At 35.6% G+C, this 19,259-nt stretch overlaps 1 protein-coding gene and 1 long non-coding RNA gene across 11 annotated transcripts in view; one reads left to right on the forward strand and one right to left on the reverse strand.

Annotated features, from left to right (window-relative positions):
* LOC133219974 (uncharacterized) overlaps positions 1–10,040 on the reverse strand; it is a 63,529-nt gene extending 53,489 nt beyond the window's left edge. The window contains exons 1-2 of one of the 2 annotated variants that reach the window (XR_009727594.1): positions 9,953–10,040; positions 8,351–8,483 (exon numbers count right to left, since the gene is read on the reverse strand). This is a non-coding gene — a long non-coding RNA (uncharacterized LOC133219974). Of the gene's footprint in view, positions 1–8,350; positions 8,568–9,952 lie in introns of those variants that run through there. The other variant, XR_009727595.1, reaches the window with a different exon arrangement.
* CDIN1 (CDAN1 interacting nuclease 1) overlaps positions 1–19,259 on the forward strand; it is a 125,393-nt gene that overhangs the window by 92,576 nt on the left and 13,558 nt on the right. The window lies entirely within an intron of this gene.

The raw sequence follows: 19,259 nt of genomic DNA on the forward strand, positions 1-19,259 counted from the left end.
AACGCTTAATATGGATGTTATTAAAGCTGCCTTTTTCAGTGTTGTGTTTATGACAGGTCTACCTGACATTTTAGGAGAGCAGTTATGCTCCAAAAGACTTTAGCACAGTACTATAGACTGTCTAGTGAGCTGGACTTACTGAATCCATTCTCAAATAATTGTTGTGTAGGAACACCAGGGATTATGTTGTAGATTATGTGGAATAATTATCAGATGTTTGAGAAGCTGTACGGAAGATGTATTAAAAAAAATTCAGAAAAAAATGTGTGGAAAAATTTGGTTAATATTATGACCCCCTCTGAAAATGAGGCTCTAATATGTATAGTGTTAGAAGACCTACCTGCTGACTGAACCAGGATATGGTGGGAAGCAAGTTCTTAATTTCAGAAGGAATGTATTTCACTGCTTTCTCTTCCTGTCTTTCTCATATTTTATGTTTGTTCTTAAAGACAAAATAGTCTCCTTTAAAGCTTATTGCAGCACTGAACTGACAAAAGAAAACCTTTGTTTTATCTCTGTTATAACACCTGCTTTAGGCAATCTGCTCTTTCGTGCTCTCTCTAAATGAATTTTGTCACAGCCTTTCATATTCTTCTGTGGTGATGAGCTAATGAAAGTAGATAGTACAATTTGTGCTGACCAGGTAGCAACTGCCAGCTTGCAGCTGAGGATAGTTTAAAGAAATAAATAAAAGATAGCATTATATCCCTGATTTATCCATTACATGACATTAATAGTGAGAAACCTTGGTGTGTTTATCTGTTTGTATTGGTGTGCATTTATCGAATTGTTTATGACAAGACTAATTGGGGTAATTGTAGACGCTGAAATTACCTGTCAGCTATATGTAACCACACTCCCTTTCTTTCTGACAAATGATGACAACTGAGGGACCCCGTAGCATTACTCATGATGGCTTTTCTAGTGGTAATAAGGACAATAGGGGCCCTGGCTAATTTGACATGGACAGCCTTCACAACAAGAAGCCAGCTAAATGACTTGTCAGTAGGGGAAAGAAGTCAGAAAAGTAATGGAGTCCCCCATGGCGCTCTGACAGGGAGATGAGGCAATTTCAACGGAAAGTGAAAAGGCTTCAGTTTGTCAAGTATTTAGAACAATCAGAGAACAGCTAGAGGCTGGAACCTGACAATAAATTTGTGAACCATGGTAGCAGTTTCATATAGGTCAGTTATTTCATAATGGCTGTGAAGCTTTCAGAGGTTTCTGCTTTCGTAGCATACTTCACATCAGCCAACTGGTGCCTTGTCACCTTAAATTTGTGCTTCACTTTACACAGTAGGAGTAATGGTTAAGGTTATAGAGGAACGGCAGTGTAAGACAGCATGATTTGCAGACACCAATCTGTTGAAAAATAAACAAAAATTTAGATAGTAATAGTGTGATTGCATCCATTACAAGCTAGCGGTGTTAACATGTTCTTTATGATTTTGGCCAACACCCTTTTTATGGGTAAGTAAAGTACTTTATTTCTTGTGGAAAAACTAGTAAAAACTAAGCCCCTGTTTCTATCCTTTCACCCTACTGTACGTAGTCAAGATTTCTTAAGGTTCATTTCATGCTGCTTGCTGTTGAAAAGTATTCCAGTTCCACAGTTTTGACATCTATTGAGACACTAACTGATGACACAAAAGGAGAATTTGTGATAAGGAGAATTTGTGATTTATTATTTTTCTGAGTGCTCAGCAGAAAATAATGTTCTAAAAAAAAAAAAAAACACCAAAAAAACCAAGAAAAAAAAAAAAACAACAACCCACACCAAAACTCAAACCTCCTAGAATTAAATACCAGTTCAGTGTCCCACCGGTAGTAGGTCTTTTTATCTGTGGCTTCAGTAGTCTGTTAGGTTAGTGAGGTTTTTTATATCAATGGTTCTTACCTATTTATTTTCATTGAGATAAAAAGTCAAAGTATGATTAAAGTGTACTTCAGTACAGCACTGTGCTTTCTGAATTACTGACACAAGCTCCTGAATTCTTTTAAAGTGTTTATGGATTGAGCACAGATTTAGTGAGAAGTATCAACTTGTCTTTCTGGCAGTGATTGTTTTGTTAGAAAATAGGATTGAATATATTCATTTTAATGTTTTATTTACAGTCTTATTCCTTCATTTTGCCAAATGTCCTGTTTCTTGCAGATTTTAAAGCTAGTGCAGCAACTGTTTGTTTGAGAACTGTGTGGATTCTAGCTTTATAAGTGCTTCAAGTTGTCTCATTGCACGACCAACATATTTCTTGACCACGTCTTGCTAAATTTAGTTACATTAACATTTTCTTCCCCCTTCTCATTTAAATGTATAGCATAGAATTTTCTCTCTAGGTTAAAGGTCTTAGATTAGAAGCTTACTGTGCCATATTTAAAAAGTAAGACTGCTTTGTTGACTTGAATCCGGCTACTCCACCACCATCCATTCCTTGTAATTTTTTTGGGAGTTATGCTCTTGCTCTTTGAGTCTTATCACTCAGATTTGAAGGAATCTTAATTTAGGACAGCCAGGATCTTGGCCTTTGATTCCCAGTACCTGAACGTTTCAGAACTATATTTCATTTCTAGTGATTTTGTCAAGGAAATATCCTGCTAAATTGAAGAAGCTTCTCATTCTACAAGTTGGGCCATTGAGTCCAAGGTTATAAGTGTAGTTCCCCTCTCCACCAAAAAAACAAACAAACAAAAAAAAACAACAACAAACCCACCAAAACAAAAAAAAAACACTCCAGACATGAGGTGATTATTTTAGCATGGTACGTCCACACCTGAATCTCCTTTATTCTGTTTGCCTGTCATGCGCATATTAATGTAAGTTTGCCAACTATTCTACCTAGTTCTTTTCTAAGATATTTCTCCAGCAGAATTAAAGAAATCATCAACATATGCTAAAGTGTCTATTAATAAATGGCTCCATGGCTGATGTCACTCCCACAGTTTGGGGTTTTTCAATAATGGGATGCCCTACATGGCACCAGGTTTGCTGGCATTAGGTGGGATACAGCTATTCTATGTTTCTATGCATATCATAGTTTCATTGCTATTAACTGCCTTCAGTAGTTCCACTGACTTAGTTCATCTTACTTCATCTCAGCTTTCTAAGAGATCTTTTTAGGGTAAGAGGTTTTTTTTATCCTCTTACTCCCTATCTACCTCCATATGCTTTAATGTGCTTTGGTGCTTAAGTGTTGTTATCCAGACCTTGATCAAAATGAGAAGCCGATATTTCTATTTCACTCTCTACTATTTCACTCTCAGTCTATTTTCACTCTCTACTGTCTGCAGTCCAGCTGTATGACTCCTGCTGGGGTCAACAGTGGCATCCAAATAGTTGAAATTCCAGCTACATTTATTCCTTTACTTTCTTGACATATTTAATTTAAACAAAAATTTGATTTTCTAAATACATTATTTGAAAAGAGCAAATGTAAAAATTATAGACAAGTAATTAATTCATAGCAAAATATGGACAAATTCAAAGCTGGCAAAGCAAAGGCAGGCATGGCCCACAGTCTTTTTAATGCATGCTGTGTGAATCCTGGATGTTGTGGTATAGCTCACTATTTTATTTGGAAGCTGTATTTATTCAGTGGGTAAAAAAAAAAAATAAAATCATTTGTTATTATATCCTTTTCCATTTTGTGACCTGTTTCTTGAGAAACAATAACTTACTTAAAAATAAACAATCAAAATAAGTGTTCAGTGTTTAAGAAAATGTCTTTCTTTAAAATAAAGATACCTTTGAATTGTCTTTAAAAGTATCTTAAAAGGGTAGTATTTCACTGGCACCATGAGTTTTGGAGACTGTTTCACAATGTAGTGGGTACACCTTGATCTTCCAATGTTGCTTGTTGAAAATTGTCCCTCATAACACCTTTTCTATCTTTTCTTCAATAAGAGATTTCATTACTAAGTTTGATTTAGGAAGTATTTTCAGTGCTTTTATCACATTTAGTTACTGGTCTTGGAGGAAGAGGATTTATTCATTTTTTATTTCTTTCAAGGCAAATGTCTATTTTATTTATTGTAGAAGATGCTAGAGCTTTGCAGGACTGACAGAAGTTATGTGTTGTGGCAAGAAGCGTCTATTTGGGAAAAAATGAGGACACTTCAGTTCTGATTTAGGAATCAGGAGGGTATTTCTTTATGCAGTAGATTAATTTAATGAAACATTTATAAAAATCACAGGCTTAAAAGAATCATGACAGGACATTCCTTATAAAAGTTGCATCTAGACTAAACTGAATAGCAATTTGAATTCAATGATTTTTATATAAACATAAAAAGGAAAATGATGAATAAATTCTGAAAGACATTAAACAGATATGTTAAAGTTTTGCACCTAATCTGGCTGAAACAACGGATGCTATTTTCCATTGCCAGACCTTTGAGTACTTGCCAAGCTCCTGTATTTCTATGTACTTACGACTTTTCATAAATATTTTCATTATATAATGGTGCATAGGTCTATAGTTAGTATATTTGGAAAGGTGGCATAAAACTAGTGCAGAAAATATTTAAACGGAGCTTTAAGTTTTGAGGTTTGTTTGGGGTTTGGTTTTTATTTTTCATATAAAGATATGCAGGAATAGCATAAATCAGTTTTTTTTTAATACCTTTCTTAGTCTAGCTAGAGTCTAACCAGTAGAGCCAATGACAGTCTCAGTTCCTGCATTGAGTATCCCTGGAATAGAAATATAGAACAGAATCATTTATACCAAAACTGCAAACAGGTCTTTGCATATCAGTCCTGTTTCTAATAAAGCAGATACTGCTGCATAGGTTTAGGGGATGTGTATGTCATAATTCTGAGTTAGCTTAAGTATTAAGTCTTCCACAAATATAAAATCCTTTCACCTATACTCTCTAAATTACTTTGAATTCATGAAGGTATTGTGAATAATAGCAGATTATAGTTCATATGGCTGCTAAATCAGATTTTTTAAGTTCACAGCCATTAGGAAAATGTCCTGCTATGTGCTATTCCTTTATTAAATCGTGGAAGGAAATGTTTTTGCAGAAGTACAATACCATGTTCAATTCTTAAATGCAGAGCTCCCTTACACAGAAAAATGTTTAAGACCTTTTGTACTGTGCAATGCTAAGTGCCCGTTCTACATTCCTGCAATGTATTTACTTACTTTATTACAAGGAAGCAGTCACTGCCTGTGTCATTAGCAGGTATAAATAAGTGATGAAAAATCTGGCATAAATATGTAGGTTGAAATGTAAGTAGCTTTATACATAGAAGTAGATATATTTACATATGATTAAACTGCCTATAACCAATGCTTTTGTATGTTTTCACTAACAATTTTAATTGCAAAAGAAATCCAAATAATGTGAACTGTATTTGCCCAATATGTAGTCTTAATATCCTCTCAGCCATCTATTCCAGTAAGTATAATAACTTCCATTTGCTTTCTCAGCATGTTCTTTCCTTTCTCTGAAAACTAAGGAAATAGGTTGACTGGGAATTTAATATACACTTGCACTCTAAAATTAGGAGAAGCATCTTCCAAATAGAAGGAAAAAAACAGCAGAAGTCGTTTCTTCTCTCTGGACATCCAGTAGGAGATGGAAATTAAGCTATCATGTTCCATTCTAGACTACCAAAAAAGAGGTACAGTCTTTTTTAGTGGAAGGTAGTTTAACTTCCCTATTTCCTCCTTTGAGTTTCTTTAATGTAGCATTGTTGTCTTTGGCTCATCCAAGTTCAGAAGTTTATTTCCTACTCAAGTAGGAAAAAAACTGGATGTGCAAAGGAGAAGCATATGTATGCCAAAAACCAGTTACCTAATTATTTTAAAGTTACTTGAGATGGAAGAAATATATGAATATATATATGTAGATACATTTATTGTTAGTGCATAGCTGTAAAACAGCGGTATGTAATCATCACCCATAATAAGTGAAAATCTGCATAGGTATTACAAGCATCATCATTTTATTATCGAATGTAAAATCTTAACACTACCCAAGATATTGGTAGTAATTCATAACTAGATCACTAGGTCTCTTTGTCAGTTTTAGCCTTGATCATTCCATAATTATCAGAAAGGGTGGATGGAATTTGATTTCTAAAGTCCAGATTCATATGTAATGTCTGGAATCACATTAGTACCAGTAAAACATGGCATGAAATAAATTTTCTGGTTAACTGATGGCATATGGGAAAAGTCTGTGCTAGTTAATCTATGTGGAGTTAAACTTCATTCTGGCAGCTGGCAAAGCTTGTTACTCTAATAATTTGAAATAGTCAATACAGAAACTATTGAAAATAATCAACTGCATTTAGGAATATTATTGATGAGCAAAATGCCATTTGCTATTTTTACTGCCTTTTATTGTATTTAGATTGTAATTTAACTACCTTCTAATTAGTTTTAATTTAGCTCAATTGGAAGTAGTAAAACCTACTTATCTAATAAGTGACACATGTCATAAAGAAACATACAACCTCCTCATTTCCCCTAGGTCAGTCATCCATGAACTAATTAACTGAATTTTTGTTTCCCCACTTTTTTGAAGAAAAGCAGTACAATTGAATTTGTCCTTTTTCCCCTTCCCAAAGCAAAACACAGAAACAAGCTTCCTCCCCCCAAGCTGCATTCTTAACTGTTAAAATATCCTAAAGCACTCGATCACATTGCGTTTTAATTTCCAAGCCATGTGTTGTATTAGTGAAGTGCACATGTTACTGATTTGAGCTGAAAGTTCTCAGCCTGTTTAGCAGAACACCAGGCTGGCACGAACAAGGTCCTTGCTAGGTCAGAGGCCTTAAGTTGACATCTTTCTTAAATCTTACTTTTGTGAAAACTAGAAGCACAGGTCAGGGCAGCTAGCTGATGGCATTGCCTCTTACAACCACTGATTAGATTAGCTCAACATTTATCAACTACACACAGACTAACACTTAACCTTTTAACTGCAGAGTTTTGATGTATCCTTATTTTTTAATGAGGATGTTATTGTCCCAAAGTGTCGCTTAAAGCTTTAGTGCAGGCTTTTTCTCCCATTTAGCTGACTAGCAGGCTTTAAATGCTTTATAATTCAAAGTGTGGTGTTTATAACTGTGCTTTTTTTTGAAGGCAAAGATTGAGAAATTTTGCTCTGGAACAATTTATTCTAAATATTTCTATTGTATTTGTTCCATTAACCTAGAATTCAAGATTTAATTTATAGCTCGCTTAAGTGCTATCTGGTTTTTATCCTAAACCATTAACAGAGAAATATTTACAATTGGCTTTTTCCTTACAAAAGATGCTGTAACTTACTACTTTGGATTTGCCTAGTTACTTGTAACTCATTCTGAATATGGACCGTAATCACCTGGGTTTTGAAAACTAATTCATATCTCTATAGGGAGCAAAGTTGCCCATGATTCCACATCCAGCAGGCTGAATTCAAGGTTTTAAATCCCTATTGGAATTTGGGACCTATAAGAGATATGTTTTCATAGAATCATAGAATAGTTAGGGTTGGAAAGGACCTTAAGATCATCAAGTTCCAACCCCCCTGCCATGTGCAGGGACCTTACACTAAACCGTAACACCCAAGGCCTCGTCCAACCCGGTCTTGAGCACTGCCATGGATGGAGCATTCACAACCTCCCTGGGCAACCCATTCCAGTGCCTCACCAGCCTAACAGGAAAGAATTTCCTCCTTATAACCGATCTAAACTTCCCCTGTTTAAGTTTTAACCCGTTACCCCTTGTCCTATCGCTACAGTCCCTAGTCACAGAATCCCAAGAGTTGGAAGGGACCTCAAAAGATCATCTATCTTCAACGTAGGAGACTCCACAACTCACAATAAAGTTTCTCCTGGTGTTCACATGGAACCTCCTATGCTCCAGTTTGCACCCATTGCCCCTTGTCCTGTCACTGGACATCATTGAAAAAAACCCAGCTCCATCATCCTGACACTCACCCTTTACATATTTGTAAACATTGATGAGGTCACCTCTCAGTCTTCTCCAAGCTAAAGAGACCCAGCTCCCTCAGCCTCTCCTCATAAGGGAGATGTTCCACTCCCTTAATCATCTTTGTGGCTCTGCGCTAGACTCTTTCAAGCAATTCCCTGTCTTTCTTGAACTGAAGGGCCCAGAACTGGACACAATATTCCAGATGCAAGTCCCTCCCTAGCATCCCTATAGTTCCCCTTCAGATACTGGAAGGCTGCTAGTTACATGTGTGGGCATGGTAAAAGACTTTAAAAAATACTGTCGCCAGAGACCTAAAATAACCCTGAACTTACAGACTGTGAGAAAACAGCAAGCAGGTACCAAAGAACCAGCAAATGCAGAATTGTACAATTTTGATATAGGAAGCACTGAGATCTCAATACCATACTGAGGTGAGCCTCAGGTATCTGGGGATTGTAGTCACTGCAGTTCTGAATTGGGGTCTTCCAGGGCCCAGGAGTGGCTGAAACAAGTGCCAGTGGTGGCAAACCGTGACATAACACTGGTATCAACAAACTAGATATAAAGAAAACTGAAACTGCATTGTGAGTATTGCCAAGTATATTATCTACAAACAGTATAATATCAACAGGGCAAAATAAAAGCAGTAATTCAAAAGGAGTGTTACCAGCAGGTCGAAGGAGGTGATCCTGCCCCTTTACTCTGCTCTTGTGAGACCTCACCTGGAGTATTGTGTGCAGTTCTGGTGTCCTCAACATAAAAAGGACATGGAACTGTTGGAACAAGTCCAGAGGAGGGCCACGAGAATGATCAGGGGACTGGAGCACCTCCTGTATGAAGATCGGCTGAGAAAGTTGGGGCTGTTCAGCCTGGAGAAGAGAAGTCTGCGTGGAGACCTGATAGCAGCCTTCCAGTATCTGAAGGGGGCCTATAGGGATGCTGGGGAGGGCCTCTTCATTAGGGACTGTAGTGATAGGACAAGGAGTAATGGGTTAAAACTTAAACAGGGGAAGTTCAGATTGGATATAAGGAGGAAATTCTTTCCTGTAAGGGTGGTGAGGCACTGGAATGGGTTGCCCAGGGAAGCTGTGAATGCTCCATCCCTGGCAGTGTTCACGGCCAGGTTGGACGAGGCCTTGGGTGACATGGTTTAGTGTGAAGTGTCCCTGCCCATGGCAGGGGGGTTGGAACTTGATGATCTTAAGGTCTTTTCCAACCCTAACTATTCTATGATTCTATAAGTCACAAATAAAAAAATGGGAATGTTTACTAAGTAGTAGCATTAACTAACTTTGGTCCACTGTGGTTTAGTTTTGTGTTGTAAATCCTGACAGCCAGTTATTTTTACCATGAGCAGCTGGGGACACAGCACCTATTACTGTCCTTTGACTCCATGTGTGTTGCTTTTTATAGCACAGGTCAGTTAAGATAGAGATTTCCTTAGGTATGAAGGACATGAACAGCACATAGGGTGTGTGACCACATTTCTGTATCACCTAGTGAAAATGCCTTGTCATCAATGAAGAGGACTCTCAGTGGTCTAGATTAATATCTGCAAGCTTCTACTTAAAAGGAAGAATTAAAAACTCCAATGTAAGCAATAAGTGTCTCTCATTACCATCTCAATATCTGGAATGGGAATTTCCACAAAGGGAGGGAAGCCCAATTCAATAAAAGGTTGGTTTGGGAAGTAGGTCTTCTTTCTCATTACTAACAACATTAGCTCGTCCTATGTTAATGTGATGTCAGTAAAGATGAAATGTGTGAAAGCAAAATAGAAATTTTACTGTATGGTTTATATTTTCAAATCCAAGTTTGTAAACAGGATAGAGGACACTAATGTTTTCGGTGGGGGCGGGAAAGGTGGGGAGAAATTCCTGTTTATGTGCTTCTGAATTTTTAAAACCAGTTTTGGGAAGCAGAATTATTTTCAGTCTGGTTTTCACCTGACTTTAGACTGTGCGTTTCAGCTCTATGTCCTAACTGAAGTCTGGGTGTTCCATGGCAGACTGCCATATCCATACCTTTGTAAGCAAAATGTTTCTCTTATGGTCCCTCTAGTAAAAATAGTGATCTTGGAGCAGGATTCCAACATCTGGGGGTGGAAGGGTAGCCTGACAGCAGTAACTGAACAAATCAAGACACAACTTAATACCAAACATGAAAGTTTCATTAATCTAGAAAAGAAAAGCAGAAGAGGGACTTGCATTTTTTATTACTGAGTCTCATGTCTCATGTTAGCCATACGTAAACAATTTATTTTCCTGGTTAAATTAACCCTTTGATATAGCCAGATGACTTCAAGGCCCTATTTTGTATCAGTTATGTTGTTCAAAAAAAACCACTGTTTCCTAAAAACATTTTTTCCTAAAATTTAATTATATGCTCTTTAGAAAATGGTTAGACTTAGCACTTACATCATTATCACTGCAGATAACAAAGTCAATTTGAATATCACTTATTATATTTGAAAGTGGTTATTTTATTGTTAGCAAGTAAAATGAAAAACAGACGTGTTTAGCTTTAGTCAAATTGTGGTTGGTGGAAATTAATATACCACTCCCTAAATAAATTGAAGCCATTTGAAACTGCCCAGATCCTGGAAATTAATAACCTTGTTCTATGAAAAACAAGCTCAATATGATGAAAGCTGGGTTTAAAAACCATGGGCATATGCTATAGCTAACGTAAAATGGTAGCACTTCATTGTTGTCACTGTTGCTATCTAAAACACAAAGTGTAATGGTAAAAAAACATTGCAGTAGTAATCAGCTTCTATAAGCTAATATTTTATCACATAGTAGGGAAATAAATTTACAGTGTTTTTATTGTATTATACTTATTTTAAAAAAAAACAACACAATTTGGTTGAATTTATTGATACAATAAAGTGACTCTTGCCTACTTCTCAGCACTTCCCCTTGGCATCGGTTAATTTTTTTAAGTGTTTTAAAGGTGGTAAGTTGTTGTAAGGTTTATATAGCTTCCCATTCACAGAAACCACACAAACCATAACAGTAAATACAGTATTTACCACTCTACAGTATATCAACATTATTTTTGAGGTTGCATTCTCTTTCTATGAACACCAACTTTCTTTTATTTATAGTAGGCAGGACCATGGGCATACACTTAATTTCAGGTGAATACTTTAGATGTTTCTACAACATCCATGTGCTAATGCATGAGTGGAGTTTGATTGTCTTTGTATACTTCAGTATTTGAGGACAACCAACATGATAAGGCTGAAACTTTCAGAGGTATGGAGAACATTTCATATTTCAACAGCTTAGATTGTCTACTAATCTATCCTGCCAAATGAGGTAAATATATATATCAAGTCTCAAGCCAGACTTCTATTAGAGTGAATTTTTACTGGCTTGGTTAAATGCATAGGATTTGGAAGATACTAAACAGTCTTATACTTCCCTCCTTAAAGTAACTAAAATGTTATCCTTGGATTTAAGCACTTTAGGTGCTCTGTCACTTTCAGTAGAGAAAAAAAAGGTGCAATCTGCAGTACATCATGTCTGTTTTGTCTTTATATATCTAGGAGTAAGAGGGCTAAATATGAGCCAACACATCTGTTTTCTCTAGGTACCTCAGAGGTTACACAGCTAGGAGAAAGCTATTTAAACTTAAGGATTGTAATAGCACACAAGTAATGTCTCCATTCATAAAATCAGACTGACAAATTAAAGAGTTTTGGCCATGAAAGTGATAAAGTTCCAAACTAGTTTCCCAAACTGATCAGTGAAAGCAAAAAACTATTTTTCAATGAACTTCAGTCAGTGTGTGAAAAGTAAAGAGTGGTTGGGGTTTTGCCAAGATGTAAATGTATTATAAAAATATCTATTTTAACAGTGCTTTCCACATTTTTTTATTCTTAAAAGTCAGTCATTCAGAAAATATGCAATTTTCTCTTTACTCAGCTGTGTCTTGATAAATTCAGTTTGTCCTGTCATAAAAGTTGTTACAATATTCATGTTGATTTTGCACATATGGAATAAACTCCTACACTGAAAATAAATTGTACAATCTGCTTGGTTTTCAAAACAAAAAATAAAAAATACCCCAAAACAAATATTTTACATTCCTTTTATGCATTGTATTGAAGTACTGATGAAACTAACTCTAAAAAGAAAGAATGCGTCCTCTTAGAATTCAGGTAAATGCCATGAAACTATAATTAAAAGCAATCACATTTCCATCTGGAAAGGGCAGATTATTCCTGTATATCATGTACTTTTCCTTAATCAGTTTAATAAATTTATACCTAAAGGGTGGGTGGATGGGGGAAGGAGACCACAGAAACTTTTTTCTTTTAACACAGATTGTCCAGAAGGCAAAATTCATGGATTAGAAAGCAGGGGTGGTACACAGAGTTGGTTGTAAAGTTACTGAAATCTCACTACATCTGCCTTGTCATGAGGAAAAACAAAATTTAGCCGATTAATTTAGCATAGAACATCCCATCATGAGCATACTCTGTCTCACCTATATATGCATACATATTCTTGTATACGTAAACTTATATATAACTGTGCTGCTTTTTACTACTGCAATATATAAATCATCAGGTTAGCTCTTTCTCTGAGCTTATTCCCCAGAAATCTTTTCAGATATAATTTATAAACAACTTGAAGTTAAAAGACAGGACCATGAAATGCAATATAAATACTGAGATCAAGTTGTCTGGTTGTGTTTCATTTCTTACAAAGCTTACCTCCAGTTTGGGGGTGAACTTTTCAGTTTTTTTCATTTGCCTCTTTTGTACTTTTTGGAATATTTTTTTCTTTTTTAATATAGAGATCAGCTTTGCATTTCTGGAGGTCTGCAAGTGGATAGCATTGTTCACGGAAAACAAGCTACTACTTATAATAATTTTTTGGTGTCTTTTAACACTTCCTTTTGGCTCAGCCATTAAAGCAGACCTCTCAGAAGATACATGCATGCCTGAGTGTATTAACAAAGATAAGCAAATACTAAAAATCTGAAAAGCTTCATCAGACTGCACTGGTGATAAATTAATTTATGCCATTTTATGCCATTTATGCCAAAGCACTCCAATGGCCTGTTTCTTTGATTTCTTGCAGTAGTCTTCTTTCCTTTATTTAAAGATAGTCATTGTCACTTCAGAAAATCTGTGTTTTGTTGGCTATTGGGGGCAGTTTTGGATAGAGAACAAAGTTTTCATACGTTTCAGCATTTCTGCTGCAAAGTATAATGTCTGCTTCAGTTCAGCCGAGACCATGTAAGTTATTTGAATAAACTTGAAATGTTTGCTTTTCTGTAGTTTTTGATAAAGCAACAACTGCAGTCCTGCAGTGCACAGTATTTAATGTGGATGGCTGTTGTGGCTCTGAAGGATCATATCTCATCCATACCCTTTTTTCATAGTACATCATTAGAGTTGAGGAAATCTAATCATATTCCAGCATACTAAAAGAGGGGAGGAAATGCCATTTAATGCTGAATTACATTTCCACAAACTAAAATTAAAAATTTCTTTGTCAAAAATTTCAAGTGTTTAATTTTGATCAAAAATTACTGAATTTTAGTATTGTTAAAAGTAGTAACTTCTGCATTAGAACTCCTAATTGTTAGTCTGATGTCAAACTGAGTGTTAAAGGTTGAGTGTCCAGATTTTGCACAGCCAAATAGTGATACAGTGCATTCTTCACTGCTTCTCTGGTGTCTGTACAGTTGGAAATAGCAACTGGAAAAGTAACTTGCTGGGGCCAAGCTGAATTCTGAAAGCATGCTAGTTACAGCAGGGTTTTATTAGAAGAACTGTTTACTAAAGAGCCACGGATAACAGTAACTAAAGAGGCATCTCATGTGCATCCTTGACTTCTTAATAAGAAAGACTTAGAAGTTATTAGAAACTGGCAATGGCATTTTATTTTTATTTTATTTTTAACTCTGAAAGCAGCTTTTTTCTTGCTTTTACTGAATTTCTGTGACTGCAATACAAGGAAGCGTTCATTACTCTTGAATCTGGTACTGACAAGCCATGCATTGCAAACATAATTCATGTTCAACTATTATTTTGTAATTCTGTATCATTTTGTTTGCATCTCATCCTGTTTCTTGTATTGATGTCAAATTGTGATATAAAAGACAAATGGAGTTGGTGATCAATGACTAAAATACATGCTGATATAATCAAAATGGCATAAGAACAGAGGATCCATTAAGTACGGATCATAATGTATGCCAGAAATTAAAATACACGGCTGTGAGATGCTTTAGTGTCATGTGAGATTTCAGTGAGTCTGTTTACCTTCCATTCATGTAAGGGAATCATGAATGAGATAGAATGCTTCAAAATAAAGGAAAAAAATTAGAAGTAGTGAACAAGATTATATCTCAAGAAGAGAGTAATTTTTTTGATCATTACTATTTTTTATTCATTTTGAACTATTGCAAAAAAAATCCACATCATGATGCTGACCACCTTGCTTTTTCATATTGCATCCTGTGAACTATAAGATGACTGTCTGTGACTTAATGGGCAGAGCATTATTTATGAGATACATTTTCTTCAATTGTATTTGGAAGGTCCCTATCATACAGTCCAATAGATGCAACTCCTGATTGAATGGTCAATATTTCTTTATTTGTGTTTTAGTGAGGTAATAAAAATCATTTTGCCCCCACATTTTGAAAAAAAAGACCACGTATATAAACAGGTCTGTGTAATATATGTGTGTGTATGCACAACATCCCTAACATTAGGCACTATTCTTTTAAGATGCTGACTATTGTAATAGTTTTATGTTAAACCTACAAAGACAGGGAATTCAGAATTATTGGCCTGTCCTTCATACAGTCAGTGAATTATATCTAGGCACAAAGTGGTGAGTAAAGATTTTTAGCCTGATCTCTGAATTTCTTTGTGGCTGTACGTTTGTCAGACCTTTAACAATACACGAAAGCCACTTGTTAGGGGCTGTGGTTTAATATGGACTAATGCACATGGCAGGGCTTTTACATTAGTGCTATTTCTTTCAATGCGTTATAGTGAAATTGTATTTTAAAACTAGGCAAACTATTGATGCCTTTATTGAATGGAATAATTTATTATAGAAATATTTTAGTCAGTTGACATTTCATCATTGAATAACAATAAACATAATGTACATTTCCCATAAGACCGTTCTTGAAAGCCAAATATTTACCCTTCACTTAGACTAAAGGTAGCATTGTAATAATTAGTCTACGGGCAAGATAAAAAAATATAGAATCATAGAATGGCTAGGGTTGGAAAGGACTTTAAGATCAGTTAGTTCCAGTCCCATGGTTGCAGGGACACCTCACGCTAGAATGTTTACCTTTCAATTACTATTTTTAAAATTGGCATTTAATTTTACTCTTCGTGGAGTATGGGTTTAGTCATCGAAAAAGCTGACCTGTCAAGATTACCTTTCTGATAGTCTCTTAAAATTATTTATTAGAACCTCATGCATCTAGAATGGTCAAAATATGTAAAACTGTAAGTCCAACATGATAATTAGTTTTTCAGATTCATCTGGAAACATTGGAATTTAAATTAAATAAAATTATATTAATTAAATAAGTAAATAAATTCAATTCAATGTAAAAAACCTGTAATATTTATTGTAAAAATTAAGAGCTTCACATGTAAATCCACCTATCTATTTCAAGGCCAGGTTGGATGAGGCCTTGGGTGATATGGTTTAGAGCGAGGTGTCCCTGCCCATGGCAGGGGAGTTGGAACTTGATGATCTCTAGGTCCTTTCCAACACTAACTATTCTATGATTCTATCTGGTAATACACTAAAATCGTTGAATTTTTTTTTCTTTTGTTTCATGGAAAAAATGCTGAGAATAGGTAATATTTCACTTAGTCCAGTATATGAGGCCAAAAAAGGTGGTTACTTGTGTGTCATATAGCTTATCTTTGACAATTTATATTTCTGAAATTGGGAGACCATTTAAATGCCATCATTTAGTATCATCAGCTTTCATTACAAGTTTCTTGGCAGGTGCCAGTTAATGCTGAATGAAGAGGTTGACTTAACTTCCTGCTTTTCGAACATAAAGCTTTTGGGAGTTTTTATTTTTGTCCAGGTGTTTCACCCCACACTTCTGTTTCACATCGTTTTCTATATTTTGTCTTCACAAAGACTAAATCCATGGTGACAGTGGATTTAGTAAACTTTTTTCATCTCTCCTGCCTCTCATTTTTTAAGTATCCCAAAATCATGTGTTATATGAAAAAGATTCTTGTTAGAAACAATATGTAGAAATAGAGGTTGTTCTTTCTTCACACTTTCGACACTTTATGGCTCACCCATACAGTAAATATTTTCATTCTGTGACTGGACAGGAAAGACAGAGTAGTTGAGTGTACACTTCCCCTCCCCCCCCCCCCCCAATCGTCATCCTCTTTTTTTATTCATTCAGTTGGTGAATTACCACTCTGTGTGTGTAATACAGTTGTAGCCATTCTGGAGCATAAATTCACTAGCTATACAAACAGAGTTAAGAACTGCAATAAAGTGTGTGCATAAAATGGGGTTTTGCTGTCACATTTGATTCAGTTGCTATTGCTTTGTTCAATTTTACTGTAAAGTTAAGCTCTATTTGTAAGAAAAAAAAAACAAAAAACTAACCAAAACTGTTCAGCCATTTCTGCTGTGAGCAAGTCTGTTGGAGGTGGCAGGCATTGCGTTATCCTCCATGAGTAGGCACCTGTCACACTTATCTCTGCCAGGAAGTTATTTTACGGGTAAAAATTCCCCGCTGAGAATTTTATGTGTTCACTTACTGTTAGAATTGTTCTGTGCTTTATGAACTGCGATATCCACTTTGAGTCCACTTCTGCAAGTCAGTCAGGAGTGACAAGGTGGTCAGATGATCCCCGGAACCTTTTATGAGCTATGTACACTACAACTACAACCTTAGAAGGAATCTAAAAATTAATTTTAAGGGGAAGGGTTATGGGGTTGGGGGGACAACAAAACAACAATGGAGTGTGTGGCTGGCATGGGTATTGCTTTCAGGTAATCTTTTTTCATTGAAAACTGGAACAGGCAACTAGTGACGGAGCTATTACTCAGGTTTCTGAGGTTTGGAGGTTATGTTTCTTTCAGTATACCTTCGATTGCTGAACTTGCTCTAGGCTTGAGGATTATGCAAGAGTAACCTGGGTAACACTGAACCAGAAGGAGCTTGAGGTTATGCGTATGTGTTATAAAAACAAGACAAATTAGAAAAGTTGTATATACTTCTTCAATTAGAAAAGTTTCCTTGTCTTCATGTATTTCTTTTCCATGACAAGAGAACCTTTGCAATTTGAAGATGTTAGCTTTGATAAAAATCAGACAGTCCATTATTATTTATGAAAACTAAATTGTTGAGCTGTGTCTGTGGGCAGATAAACAATGGTTCAAATTCATACTGCTCATTTGAAAAGGAGATTGCTTTGCATCTCACCTGTTTTAAAACTCTTTATCTTCCTGCATTCTGAATAACTTTCTGGTATCTCATTTTATAAATATATAACATCTTATATAGGCATTTGTCTTTGTTCCTCAGATAAGGAAAAAACATTTGGGTCTGTATTTAATTTTGTTAGAAGTGGTGATATAATTTGAAATTGCTTGAGAGCATATTTTTTATTAGTTTCATGTACTGCATTTAGAAATGTATTTTCTATAAACAAAAAATACATTTCTATTCTACATTTCTAAGATAGAAAAATATAATAGAAAAGTAAAAATGTAAGATTTTGTCACTGTGTCTAGTACCCATCATAAACACAATGATAAACACATTAAACTTACTAGGTGGGATTTTTAAATCGTTTAGTGTTTTGGTCCCACTGCCCTCACTGAAAGTTTTCGCTAGACCCAGAGCATTGGTCTCCCTGATGTGTTTGTGGAGAACAGTTACACCCCTTCACCACCTTTGTTCTCCTAGGCTGTAAAGGCCAAACTCACCCAGTCTTTCCTGTGAGCAGCTCTTAGGTTTTCCTGGACAGTGCAGTAGCCTTGCTCCGTATCTGGCTTTACACGTCTGTCTTGAATGACCTATCTACAGTTTGCAGATGAGGGCTAAGCAAGTCTTTAAGGGAATACAGTATTTCTAGACTTTTACTGAAAATCTGTCTCCCAGGGCTTCATAGGTCATTTTGCACTTTCCTTAGCTGCATCACTTCACATCCCTTTACCGATCAGCTGTTATTCAGATTGATTTTTCCTTCCTCTGGGAAAGCAAAGAGAAATATGATTTCTTTATTGCAGGCTATGTATCTATGTGTAGGTTTGAAAGGAACTGTAGCAATATTTGGGTCTTGCTACAGTTAAGTTGCAGATCATGTACGAAAGTCAGAACAGTTCTCTGCGGTAAAAAAGTAGATAACTTTAACATGGACATAGAAAAAAAAAAAAAAGTTTGCTCTAGTTTCTTTATCTTTACTATTTAAGACAACAAATGTTATAAGATTGGTTATGGCTGCCAGACAGTGATATCAACAAGTTAAAAGTTTTCCTTTTCTGTCACCACATCTGCTCTTCTATTAAGTTTGTTTATTATGTGTTTACACAGTAGCAATCCAAATATAGTATCTGGTTTGGGTTTGTTTTGCTTTCTAAAAAGTGAAACACAGTTTGATTTCCTCTAGCATAAATATTAGACAATCTCCCACTTCTTGCAGTATATAAGCAAGGTACTGTGCAAATGCACAATTGTCCTTACATGTCCATGGAACAAGTTTACAAATCTATTGGGTTTTATCTGTAGCTTTTGTAATCATGGAACAGTCTTTTTCTGAGAGGTAAACCAATGTAAAAGCAGTCAGATTTTTACCCACAGCAATGACATGTTGCTATCCTCTCAGCGTGTCACAAGACATCGTTACGTGCTACTCAGTTACATTTCATTTATTCCAGAATCTCATCAAGTCACTTCAGTATAAGCATATAAAAGAATTAAAAAATCACTCAGTACCACAAAGCTCTTTAAAGTCAGATTTCCATAAATTTGCACCATACTAAATATTGGCAATGTTAAGCAAATGGGAGCAAATAAGTACATTAAAGTGGAAATATTGCTTAAGCAAATAGAAGCTGTTATATACTGTTCTATACCATTGCTATAATTTTTTGTGTGGTCTGACTTGTTTGGGTTTTTTTCTTTTAATTAAATAATGGTTCAGAAGTGCCTGTATGTAATCAAGAAATTAAAAGTTACTTTTTTTATTCTTATTTTTGCTGCTTCAGCTGGAATTATAGCTCTCTTAATCTCCTGAATTTACCGTTTTTGTGCTGTTGCCATAGTGAAATCAGGTAGAGCAGGCAA

The sequence above is a fragment of the Neopsephotus bourkii genome, unplaced genomic scaffold, assembly GCF_033783945.1.
Source record: "Neopsephotus bourkii isolate Nb327-2 ecotype Australia unplaced genomic scaffold, CSIRO-AGI_Nbou_v1 NB_1388, whole genome shotgun sequence".
NCBI lineage: Eukaryota > Metazoa > Chordata > Aves > Psittaciformes > Psittacidae > Neopsephotus > Neopsephotus bourkii.